The following is a 10,273-nucleotide window of genomic DNA, read 5'->3' as shown; positions in this document are numbered from 1 at the left end:
TTTCTTTCTTTCTTTCTTTTTTTAAAAGATTTTATTTATTTATTTGACAGACAAAGATCACAAGTAGGCAGAGAGGCAGGCAGAGAGAGAGGAAGGGAAACAGGCTTCCCGGCGAGCAGAGAGCCCCGTGTGGGGCTTGATCCCAGGATCCTGAGATCATGACCTGAGCCCAAGGTAGAGGCTTTAACCCACTGAGCCACCCAGGCGCCCCTGGGTTTTTCTTTAATATAGATATTTTTGCTTTACTTGTGGCTTTCTGTCCCCCCCATCCCCCCCACCCCCGCCCCACACCAAGTCTGGAAGCATCTTCAGGGCCCAATTACTCTCTCTCCACCTCTATACCTGCAGCATATACAGTACAGGGTCTGACCCCAAATATATTACTCTCTAACCTTTATTTATCCAGTCCCCTTTGCAGGATCTGCACTACACATCATATTCTTTTTTTTTCTGTTTTCTTTTTTTAAAGATTTTACTTATTTGACAGAGAGAGAGAGCACAAGCAGGCAGAGAGGCAGAGAGGAAGGGAAGCAGATTCCCTGCTGAGCAGAGAGTCCGATGAGGGGCTCGATCCCAGGGCCCTGAGATCATGACCTGAGCCAAAGGCAGAGGCTTAACCCACTGAGCCACCCAGGCGCCCCAATAAATAAAATTTTTAAAAGAAAAAAAAAAAAGAACTGTATCTGAGGAACTCCTACTCACCCTTCAAGGTTCCACCCAAATGACCCCTCCTCTATGAACCTGCTCAATCCGTCAGTTGTGTTAGGTTGAGGGTTTTGTGAGCTTACAGCTCCTGCTGCAATTGGTGTCTCCCTCTTTTATGGTAATTTTTATGTACGTAGAGGCACTTCAGTGGCTCCGTTGGTTCAGCCTCTGCCTTTAGTTCAGGTCACAATCCCAGGGTCCTGGGATAGAGTCCCACATTGGGCTCCTTGCTCAGCGGGGAGCCTGTTTTTCCTCTGCCACTCACCCTGCCTATGCTCTCTCTCTCTCAAATTAATAAATTTTTAAAAAAAGATTTTATTTATTTATTGACAGAGAGAGAGAGAGAGAGAATCACAAATAGGCAGAGAGACAGGCAGAGAGAGAGGGGAAGCAGGCTTACTGCTGAGCAGAGAGCCCGATGCGGGACTCGATCCCAGACCCTGACATCATGACCTGAGCTGAAGGCAGAGGCTTAACCCACTAAGCCACCCAGGTGCCCCTCAAATAAATAAATTTTTAAAAATGTATTTTTTAAAATTTTTTTATTTTTATTTATTTATTTTTTAAAGATTTTATTTATTTATTTGAGAGACTGAGATTACAAGTAGGCAGAGAAGCAGGCAAAGAGAGAGGAGGAAGCAGGCTCTCCGCTGAGCAGAAAACCCTATGGGGGGAGGGGGGGCTTGATCCCAGGAGCCTGGGATCATGACCTGAGCTGAAGGCAGAGGCTTTAACCCACTGAGCCACCCAGGTGCCCCAATATATATATATATTTTTAAATTTAATTTATCTATTTGACAGAGAGAGAGACAGCGAGAGCAAGAACACAAGCAGGGGGAGTGGGCGAAAGAAAGCAGGCTTCTCACCAAGCAGGGAGCTTGAAGTAGGGCTTGATCCCAGGACCCTGAAACAATTTTTTTTTTAATGTATGTATTTTCTTCACCACCAGATTGGGAGCTGCTAAAAAACAGAGACTCGGTGGATGGATCACTGGTCCCTAGAGCCCTGGGTTGGGCTGGCCAGAGGAGAGAGCAATGTATGCTTTTTAAAGAAACAACCTGGAGGATGTCATTACGGAGGAAAAATTCAAGCAAGATTTTGAATGTGGGGGAAGAATAACATGTACTCACTGAGGGCACAGAGTCAGCGCTGATAAAAACAAATCAGAGCAACAATACCCCTGACAGCCAGTACTGAGCGTACCATAGTGTGGTGGGCAGAACGGAGATGAAGCTCTGCCTCTCACTGGCTGTGTGACCTTGGACAAGGTAGATCATCTCTCTGTGCCTCAGTTTCACCATCTATCAAAAGGGGAGATTAAGGGTACCTACCTTACCGAGAATTCAATGGGCGAGTATCTGCAAGATGCTGAGAGCTGGGCCGGGCCTACGTGGTGCTTGTGAGTTTGCCCCATGGCCTAGCACCTTGGCTGTCCTAGGCATTTTCATCTGGCACCCCACTTAGCCCTCACAGCCGCCTGAAAGGCAGGGCTGTTTGTCCTTTTGCTGAGAAATGAGGTGTGTGGGGCCCAAAGGTTCTTGCTAAGACCCGGCCAGTCACTGGGTAAGGGACAGGAATGGGATTTGAACCCATGTCTCCTTGGCCTGCCGCCCACCCATGTTCCTTGACTGTGGCACCTGCCTGTAGGAGGAGGGGGAGGAAGAGAAGATGGCACAGTGGGAAGGCAGGGAGGCTTCCCTGAGCGGGGCCTCCGGAGCAGAGAGGCAGGCATTTTTTTTCTAGAGCTTTCATTTCCGTCTGCCTCTTCTGAGCAGGTGAAAAACCCCACAGAGGGCCCTTCATGGAGTCCTCCCCCTTTTCCTCCCCCTCCTGATGCTGCTTCATCCCCCCACGCTGGGAGGGGGGGAGGTCAGGCATGCAGCGTGGGAGATGTAGGGGAGTGGAGTGAGGAGGAAGGGGAGCATCATTCCAGATCCTTTCCCTTCAGCAACCCCCTCTCCCCATCACAAGCGCTCCGGGAGGAGAGAGCATTCCAGGTGGAAGGAATGGCAAATGCAAAGGCTGTGGATTAAGGATGTGGAGGTGGGGAAAGCCTGTGAGCTTGGCTGGAACTGAGGTTCAGGGCCCCCTGGGATTGCTCAGTGGAGAAGAACTTGTTTGACGAGAAGGGGAGAGAGAGAGAGAGAGATGCAGTGGACCCAGCAAGAGCTGATGATTCTAGAGGTAGGGAAGTGGCTGCAGACTGTCCTGGGCTCTGAACACACTGGTCTCTATCTTCTTCCCCTCAACCAGGGTGGTGAAGATGGGTCACTGTGATTCTTCATGGTCCTTGTGATTTGTTTTTCCCTTAACACACTGGGTTCTGCCAGCTCTGTACCAGGAATTGGTTCATGGCTTTTTATGCATTCCCTCAGTGTTTTTCGCCCCAGCTGTACAATTGGTATTATTTACTCCATTTTATGGATGAGAAAACTGAGGCTCTGCCAGGTTTTATAACTTGCTCAAGGTCATACAGCGTGTAACAGGCAGATCCTGGACTCAAACCCAGGACTTTTTCTAGAGACGGCAATTTTGCCAGCTGTACTGGTTTAGGCTGCTTTCCCCAGGGTGTTTGCCATCCCCATAGCAACAATGAGAGGCCTGCCTGTGCTGACAGCACTTCATAGTTTACGCAGGCCTTATTCTTTTTGCTCCTCACAACAGCCCTGTAAGCAAGCTGCTATCATCCCTATTTCATAGATAAGGAAACTGAGGCTCAGACAGGGGATGTGACTTGGCCAAGACTATTGGTCCGGACTCAGACTCTAAACAACTTTTTGCTTTCCCTTGCAGTGGAAGAGGGTCTGTTACCTGCTCTAAGCTGCCTCGGAGGGCAGGGAACAAACAGGCAGGGGTTACTTTTCAAAACTGGTGGGAAAGGAACGGGTTTGGCTTTCAGAGCCTAGGACTTGGCTACTGGCAGTGGATAATGTCATCCCTCCGGTGGTGATAACTCCTCAGAACTGCTGGGGTAGAGGAGGGAGGGCTTAACCTCAAGTGCAGTTAAGTCCATTTATGTTCAGAGGCTGGGTTCGAATTCCAGCTGTGCCTCCTGCAGACTGGGTAGCCTTGGGCAAGTCATTTAACCTCTTAGTGCTTCTTTTGTCTCATTTGTAAAATGATGGTAATGACAGGACCTCACTCTTAGGGCTACTAGGAGGATTTATAAATTAATGCATGGACAGCACTTAGCATGTGTTTGACACATAGGAAATGCTCCGTGTTAGTGCTTATTAATATGATTTCTCAAGTGTTCAGCACCATCCCCTCAGAAAGCAACTTGTCTATGTCTGTTGCCTAAAAGGAGAAACTATGGCTCTTGTTGTCAGACAATCTTCAAGCAAAAGCTCCAAAATCTTACCCAGGACAGGTGGTAATGCTGATATCGACAATAATAATTATTATTAAATTACTAATAAAGTTAGAGTTAATGACAATACTATTAAAGTTAATATTTAACAGCTGCTTACTATGTGCCAATCACTGTGTGAAGTGCTTTGCATTTATTTATTTATTTTTAAAAGTTTGTTTTTTTGTTTAAAGATTTTATTTATTTATTAATGGGAGAGGAGACAGCATGAGGAGAGAGGTCAGCAGGAGAAGCAGACTCCCTGCTGAGCAGGGAGCCTGATGTGGGACTCGATCAGGACTCCAGGATCATGACCTGAGCCAAAGGCAGTCGCTTAACCAACTGAGCCACCCAGGCGCCCCAGTGCTTTGTATTTATTATCTCATTTAACTTTTACAGTTCCGGGAGATTGAGGCTCACAGAGGCAAAGTCACTTGCTCAAGGTCACACTGCTAGAAAGTGCTATAGTTATGATTTGAACCCAGGTTTGCCTGGTTTCAAAGTCTCACAAAACAATTACGGTCAGATGACAACTTGCCCAGTGTATGGATGCTTCCATCAGCTCTCTCCCAAACTTATCTGATGGATCTGCTGCCTCAGGCTCACCTCCCTCCATGCTGGGAAGAATGAGCACCTTTTATGGAGGGCCTTCTATGTGCCGGAACACTTTAGACACATTCCACATTGAGTCCTCACTGCCCCCCATGACACTTTATCATTATCCCCATTTCTTAGAAAAGGAGATGAGGCACAGAGAGGTGTGGTGACTGGACAAGGTCTGAAGTGAGATGGCAGAGCCAGGATGCAAACCCTGGGTTGGCCTCAAAGCTTGCATTCAGGGCCTACCAGAAAAGTACACAGACCCTTGGAAATGAGCCTCATTTCAAAGTCAGGTTCCCTCCCCTGTAACACCTCATTTGCTTAGGCCCCCAAATGAGCTCTGTCCTCCCTCCTCATTGCCACCTATTCCAACTGGCCTCGATGCCTTTCTCTTGGCCTGCAATCCTTCTTCCAGAGACCTGCTGCCTGGTTCAGCCCCATTCACCAACTCACCCGGAGATATCACCTCTGCAGGAAGCCTCTTGTGGCCCCACCCCATTCCAACATGCACTCTCATAAACACCTTGTACTTTGCCTTCTCGTTCTTTACCAGTTTCTAACTCTATTTTGATTCATCTGGTCATTTGTTTTATGACTTACTTCCTTACTAAACTCCAAGCTCCATGAGGGTCTGTCTGTTTTGCCTACCATTGTAGCTGTACCACTGGCAAACTGCCTATCCATAGTCAATGCTTAATAATTTTTAAAAAAAGATTTTATTATTTATTTGACAGACAGAGATCACAAGTAGGCAGAGAGGCAGGCAGAGAGAGAAGGGGAAGCAGGATCCCTGCTGAGCAGAGAGCCCGATGCTATGCGGGGCTCAATCCCAGGACCCTGAGATTATGACCAGAGCTAAAGGCGGAGGCTTAACCCACTAAGCCACCCAGGCACCCCAATTTTTTTTTTAAAGTAAACCCTAGGGGCGCCTGGGTGGCTCAGTGGGGTTAAAGCCTCTGCCTTCGGCTCAGGTCATGATCCCAGGGTCCTGGGATGGAGCCCTGCGTCGGGCTCTCTGCTTGGCGGGGAGCCTGCTTCCCTTCCTCTCTCTCTGCCCGCCTCTCTGCCTAATTGTCATCTCTGTCTGTCAAATAAATAAATAAATATAAAGTAGACCCTACACCCAACTCACTGACTCTAAAATCAAGAGTCATATGCTCTACTGACTGAGCCCCAGCCAGGCACCCCGGTACTTAGTAATTTTTTACTGAATAGATGAATCCTTGAATGAATAGATAAATACCAGGTACTTTTTACACATGCCTCATTAATTTCACAATTAACTCACTGAATCCTCACAACTGCCCTGCTGTCCCCATCTTATTTTTAATTTTTAATTTTTTTTTTTTTAGCTGTGATGTGGATATACATTTTTTTGGCACTGATGTGGATATATATATATATATATATACATATATGAAAATTTTTAAAGATTTTATTTCTTCATTTGACACGGAGAGCGGGAGCACAAGCAGGGGGGTGACTCGGGCAGAAGGAGGAGGACAAGCAGGTTCCCTGCTGAGCAAGGAGCCCCATGCAGGACTAGATCCCAGAACCCCCAGATCATGACCTGAGCTGAAGGCAGATGCCTAACCAATTGAGCCACCCAGATGCCCTGTTGTCCCCATTTTAGAGAAGACATAACTGAGGCTCAAAAAGCTATAAAGTGGTGGAGCTCGGATTCAATTTCAGGTCAGGCTAACCCAAAGACACTGACTTCTGCACAGCACCTGCTGCCTCCCAGCACCCAACGGCCACAGTCATGATTTAAATAGTCATTGGTTGTCAGACCACAGGTCCCAATTTGAGCCCGGAGGTCACTGACTCAGCCAGCACTGAGGCTCTTTCAGCACCATGCACTTGGTGGTCTCCGCCCATTTAAAGGCTTAGCTGGCTCCCCCTCCCCCTCCCATCTTGGCCTCCTTCCTTTCCAGAGAGGGAAAAGGACTAGGAATTACAGCCAAGGCAGCCCTTCTGGGAAAAACAATCCTGTAATGAAAAGAGCCCTGTTCTGAGAGCAAAGAAACCTGGATTTAAGTCTTGGCATGGAGGCTGCCCTGCTGAGGGCCCGCAATGGTGTCACAACCCCTGTGTCCTTGTTTGGGATTCTGTCTGGGTTGCTGACCCACCTGTCATACCCTACTCACCTCCTGATTCCTAGGTCCCTAGGAATCAGCTAGGGCCTAGGGTAACCGGAGAGAGGGGAACTGTACTGGCACTCTCATGACACTCCCCGGAATGCTAAAGGGTTGGTGGAAGAACGTCTTTCTCAGGGGACACCAGGCCTGGGAGGAGAAATACAGAAATGGAAGACAAAAAATACAAGTTTGAGTCCTGGGGTTGTTTCATATTCCCTGGGTGACCCAGGGTAAGTCATGGAGTTTTCAGTTTTCTCTCCTGCAAAACGAAGACAATATCCGCCTTACAGAGTTGCTCGAAAGACCTAAATGAGAGATATTCGCTAACTTGTGAATTTGTCAAATGGTATCCAGCTGCAGCCTTTTATAATCAACAAGATTATAAAATAATAATCTTGGGTATATGCATATATATATATACCCAACTCAGGCGTGTAGCTTCAAAACGCCAGGGACATGAGGCCGACATGACTACTCTTATTTTGCAGAAGGACAAACTGAGACCCAGATAAGTTCAGGAAGTCGTCTGAGGTCGCAGAATGAGGTGACGCCTGACCAGGGTCTTGCTCACCTGACCCCGGCCTTTCAGAATCGGCTTCCAGTCCTAGGACCCCGGACCTCGCCCCGGAAGACTCGTTTAGCAGCGGGCCAGAGCCTATGACTCACTCTCCCCACCCTACTTTCGGTCGGGCCCGAGACCCGGGCAAAACTATCTGTAACTTGAGGGGTATCTACAGAAAGTTCATGGGTTTGGCCCCTTCCTTCCACCAAAAACCCTGGTTGTTTGAACTCTAACAAGTGAAATCCATATTTCAACACACTCTGTAGGAGTTTTTACACTTTCTTAGGTAGGATTTTCCTACTTTGAATTTAGGAGTTGACTCAGTTTAATCTCCACCCCCACTTCACTTGGTTTGCCCTCTCGCTGTTTACTCCGATTGCGGAAGTAGCTCGGGTGGAGCTCCCCAGACTGTACCCTTGAGTACGTCTTTTGCGTAGCTATTTAACTGGCATTCCACTCGGGCCAATGGAATGCCCGAAAGCCCCAGGAGGGTGGGGCAGAGAGCCAATCAGGGCCGTTGGCGGGGTGTGGCTGTGTCCCAGGGCGGGGAATCGCGTAATGGCGGACGCGGGCCGGTTGAGCGCGGCTGGGGGCGTAGCGCGCTGAGGGGGGTTTGGCTGTGTGGCATCTCCGGAGGCGGCCCACGGGAAGAAGACCCCGTGCGGAGAAGGTCGGCTGGTAGGCCTCTCTGTAGCTGAGGGCGACCGCACGAGACCAGGTGAGCAACAAGTCCCCGCGGGCGGGCCCCGCCGTGAGGCGCCGGGCCCGGCCGCGCCGCCACCCCCCCACCCCCTGCCTCGAGCCTCGCGGGGTCCCGGAGGATTGGGTGGCGCACCTTCTGTCGCGGACCGGCAGTGGCCGGGGGAGCGGTCAGCGCGGGGTGGCCTCTTATTCTACACTCCCTTCCCCTGGGGAGGAGGTGTCCTGGAGGTCCCCTCGGAGACTTGGAGGGGCCGGCGAATCTGTGAAGCTGCGAAAGTGCCCCCATCCTGGCCTGGCGCTGGCACTAACTCGCTGTGTGACCTTGGGCAAGTCACTTCCCTCTCAGGGCCTCAGTTTCCCTACTTGTAAGACGAAGGCTTTGCAGGCAGTTGTACATGAGTTGGATCTCAGATGTTCTCGGAGATCTCGGGCAAGTTGTTCTCCAGGCGGAGCTTTAGTTTCCAAAGTGGGGCCATGAAGGAATTGTAGGGCTCTTTGAGATCCGTGGCCTGCTGAGTCGAGGAGTGGCGGAGAGGATTGTGAGTACGTACATGTGTGTATGTACGTATGTATGTTTGTGTACAGGATGGGTCTGCAGGGTAAGGAGACGAGTTGGCTAAGGGGGCTCTTCCATGAAGGCTGGATTGACCCCAGGCTGTAATTAGGTAGACTCTGGTTGTCTTGGTCCTCTAGGGACCTAGAGCCTTTGAGATGGCAGCTTTATACACTGGGGCTCCATAGCATGGGAGGAGAGGAAAGTATCCTTGGAACCTCTTGGGGCAATGATTGAAAGTTAGTCCCCAAACAATTCAGGGGGGTTAGGAGTGGGAGGGGAAGCATATATGGTGCTCTTACTATGTGCCAGCCCTTGTTTAGGCTTATGTTCTTAATTTTTACAGCTGCTTTTGGGAATTTACACTTAAGTAAACCGAGTTTCAGAGAAATTTAGTAACTTGTCCAAGGTCACACAAAGCTTACCAACCAACTGTAAGGTGGTTTCCTTTGAGAATCATCAGACAAGGGGGAAGTCATTATCCATTTAAAAGAAGTTTGCTGTGTCACAAATGGAGGGAGAGGTCTGGTCCCAGACACTTGAATTGACCTCTGGCATGAAGACAGGCTGGACCTTGAACTCTGGATGGCTAATTATAAGTGCATTCCCTTTTTTCAGTCTGTGAGTTGGAAAGGACTGTTTCTAAATAGTAAAGTTACTTTAAAATTGTCAGAACCTCAAAGAACTCAGTTTGAATCTTGAATGGGTGGCTTGTAAAAGATCACCAACTGTTGGTGTATAGATTTGACTCTTGGCTCAGAGGGGAGCCAGCCCAGTAACTGTTTCTCCTCCCTAAATTTTCTCTGGATGAGAGAAATTTCCCATTTGTTCAAATTTCTTTGGATTCCTGGAACCAAAGGTTCAGTGCCCTGCCTGTGATGCAGCGTAATGTTCCTTCCTTTCTTTGTGTTCCCTGTTATCTGACTTCTAGATGAGTGAAGATTGTGGACCTGGAGTCAGAGACTAGTAGTTGAATATGATAACTCGTATCCCTTAATTTTTCTAAGCCTCAGCTTTTGGCTAATCAAAATGGTAGGACCGGCATTGTGTATTGTTCTCATGTCAATGGTAGGGAAGAAAATTGGAAGAGGAAGTTGCTGATAAAGCGGGTGTTTCTTAGCAGTGGAGCCAATATGTATTTCTTTGTTTGAAATTCTAAAACCAGAAAAGCAGCAACTGAAGGAGGAAGGAAGGAAAGAACTGTGAAACTCTTCCAATTCAGATATCTCTAAGAGCTGTTCCTGTTGCTCCCTGTCCAAAGCCCTGCTTTCACAGAAAAAGTTAATTGTAATTTGTTCAAAGTTTAGAAATTGTATTCTAGAATGATACTTTATTTATTTATAATTTTTTTAAAAACTTACTTATTTGAGATAGAGCACGACCAGAGGGAGTGGCAGGCAGAGGGAGAAGCAGGCTCCCCGCTTAGCCAAGGAACCTCATGCATAGGACCCAGGACACTGGGATCATGACACCCCCTCCCCCACCAAGGCAGATGCTTAACTGACTGAGCCACTCAGGCGTCCCTAGAATGATAATTTTAGATATGAAACCCTTCGAGATAAATTTCTTAAAAATCAGAACATTTTACTGAGTTTCTTATTTATCAGTGGATGATTCTTTTTCTCAACTTAATTGCCAGTTGCTGTCTTTTGGTCTATATTAAC

At 48.2% G+C, this 10,273-nt stretch overlaps 1 protein-coding gene and 1 long non-coding RNA gene across 2 annotated transcripts in view; one reads left to right on the top strand and one right to left on the bottom strand.

Annotated features, from left to right (window-relative positions):
- Positions 1-7,470, bottom strand: part of LOC132001301 (uncharacterized) — a 10,232-nt gene extending 2,762 nt beyond the window's left edge. The window contains exons 1-2 of the long non-coding RNA XR_009399573.1: positions 7,364-7,470; positions 6,802-6,939 (exon numbers count right to left, since the gene is read on the bottom strand). This is a non-coding gene — a long non-coding RNA (uncharacterized LOC132001301). The remainder of the gene's footprint in view (positions 1-6,801; positions 6,940-7,363) is intronic.
- A 411-nt stretch (positions 7,471-7,881) lies between these two features.
- WASF2 (WASP family member 2) overlaps positions 7,882-10,273 on the top strand; it is a 76,960-nt gene continuing 74,568 nt past the window's right edge. The window contains exon 1 of the mRNA XM_059376813.1: positions 7,882-8,072. The gene's annotated coding sequence lies outside the window, so the exon portion shown is untranslated. The remainder of the gene's footprint in view (positions 8,073-10,273) is intronic.

The sequence above is a fragment of the Mustela nigripes genome, chromosome 14 (genome assembly GCF_022355385.1).
Source record: "Mustela nigripes isolate SB6536 chromosome 14, MUSNIG.SB6536, whole genome shotgun sequence".
NCBI lineage: Eukaryota > Metazoa > Chordata > Mammalia > Carnivora > Mustelidae > Mustela > Mustela nigripes.
This window is presented reverse-complemented; position numbering and strand designations above follow the sequence as displayed.